Source organism: Octopus sinensis, linkage group LG10, assembly GCF_006345805.1.
Source record: "Octopus sinensis linkage group LG10, ASM634580v1, whole genome shotgun sequence".
Classification (NCBI taxonomy): domain Eukaryota; kingdom Metazoa; phylum Mollusca; class Cephalopoda; order Octopoda; family Octopodidae; genus Octopus; species Octopus sinensis.
In genome coordinates, this window is record NC_043006.1 from 49,581,263 (window position 1) to 49,584,008 (window position 2,746).

Consider the following 2,746-nt stretch of genomic DNA (forward strand, 5'->3'; position numbering starts at 1 on the left):
TTCAAACCAGGCAACTGGCCCGGTTTCTTGCAACTAAGTGAATACCGCTGAAAGCACCCGAGGTGCAAGAATGTGTTATTGAACCGGATGACGGTTTTAGCTGAACACTCATAAAAGGCATGATAGGATTTGGACTCAGAATGCAGAGAAACGGAACAACTATTGCAAGAGCATCTAGTCCAACGTTTTTACATTTCCGATAATGCACACCCGGGATTGGTTGTTTTTTTTTTCGACACCAAAAAAGGCAGGATTCGAACTCAGAATGTAGGGAATCGGAATAAATACTGCGAGGCATTATATCCGACGCTCTAACGACGCTGCCAAATCGCTGCCTGAGAATGGCATTAAAATGGAAGTGGAATTAAACAATAACTCGCATTTGAGATAAATATTATTTATTCGTTGGAACAAAAGTTTACAACAATTGGGTATAGATAGGAAATTTTCTTCTATAAAAGTTTATAAACACTGATTAGCCGACTTCTTTATATAGCATCCATTTTTTTTTACAGAAGAGCCAATCAGAGAAGTTGGTTAGAATGAGAAGAAAATGTTTGTTGTTTCAGTTGATTTAATGAAAACTTTTTGTAGAATATTTAAAAGATGACAGAATATCAATCACAGCAACAATTTAACAATATTATACTGACCATACTAAATATACCAACCATGCTATTTATGCGACACCAACCACGTTATGGAAGGTATCACACCTTACACTCTGACACCCACTAGAACATTAAACATACCACACCAATCAGCCCCGCATCGATCAATCATACTCGTCAAAAGTCATCAAGGATGTCACATCAAGTAGCCAAACTAGTTACATGGAATTAACAAGGGGGTCCCAATGTAGACGTTCGACTGCTGAAAATAACAGCTAAATTTCCTTCAAACCACACACTACTGTTTGAGACGGTTGAAAACGCATATGATGACAGGAGGGACTCGGAATTAAGCAAAATCATATCCCGTTAATCACTGTACCTCAATTGTATACCAATAAACAGAGACCTATTTCAATTTGTATCTTTAAAATTACACTTAAAAGTTGTTGTCGACAGAGAGGTACCTAATTAACTAATGTCTCACTTGCTGTATAGTAATTAATTACAAGGATTTCGCAGTTATCTCCCTTGCTTCTGGTAACATGAATTATCATTAGCATTGATCATTCTTTTCATAACAGTGTTATGCTTTTGTCAGAGGATCTCGGTAACAGGTTGGAGACCTGGTCTGAATGATTCCAACAGAATGTACGCCCCTAATGACACTCAAGGACCAGAGAGTGGTATTAAACCAGATGACATGTAATCTACCACATTTAATCCATCCGATGGCTTCCAAACAGTTTCAACCTGCAAACTTTATTCACAAGGTTTGGGTCAACCTGAGACCATGACAGCAAACACTTTCCATAGGTATTGGAACTTATATCAAACCTGAATCAATACATCTGCGAAGTGAATCTTTTAACTACGCAGTCATAATTATGTCCATGAAATTAAAATTTTTTCTTCTGGACCGCTACATTGAATATGTTATCTTCTAACACACATTTATATTACACGAGCAGTATCGCCCGGCGTTGCTCGGGTTTGTAAGGGAAATAACTATATAAGCATTATATAAGCACCTTATAGATGCCAATTCGGGCTTTCTTAGCCATTTCTGTTTTGGTGTCTTCAAGCCATGAAGTCGTTGTTCTAAAAGAAAGCTGGTCTCCTTGACAACGCTTTACGACGTTGATTTCCTTACACTCCCTTCCCCACAGCTTCACGAGGGAGGGAAGAAGGGGGAGAAGCAAACAGGTGCAGGTGTGACCATGGACGCCAACTCCGCCGCCATCGACACACGAAAAATTATGCATTAAAATGGAATAAAATGATGTTAAATTATTTTAAAAATCGTAGACTCATCGTAGACGCGCGCTAATACTCAGACGGGCTCGATATGAATCACGACTATAAGATACCCGAATTTGGTTAAACTGCACCGTAAAATGTGGGAGTAGTTAGGAATCTAAATCGAAGGGGACAGACACTCACACAACTACAGTTTTATATATATAGATGTATACGGGCCTTTTAACTGTTTAAAGAGCGCTCACTTTATAAGATAATATGAGAATAAATTTCGTTTGTTTGAAGCAAAATTAACAATAACTACATTATCAGCATCAAAGACCGCGTGATAATCAAGTTCATATGAGTGATAATGTTTTATTTTCTGTAGATAGGGAGCTAATGTTTTTCTTTCACTTTTAGTAAAAATAGTTGACTACAATGAATGTCAGTTTATTCCTAGTTCGATTTTCCACTAACAATAGATTGTTTTTTTTCTTTCTTTCAACTCTTTCGAAATATTTAAAAGTAAAGATAGGGTATGAATATTAGTAAGATGTTCATTTTTGCGTTTGTTTTTCTCTCATACATATTAACGGCCATATTATACAGAATATATTTTGATTGCTAAGAGATATAATCAATTGTGTCCACCTCATATGAGTATAATTTAAACGTGTTAATGAAAGAGCTGCCTCCATGCAGTCTACTGACATGCTAAAAATAGTTACCAAATCTACTCATATCACGCTAGAAACGAAGGCGTTTGCGTTGATTAAAAACGTGCTCAAGGCACAGAAAGATTTAGCCCTACTTGACAATCGTTTCACTTGCTCAATCCTACATGACCTCTTTTACATACGTAAGACATGGGAAATTACGAAGAAGGAAGATCA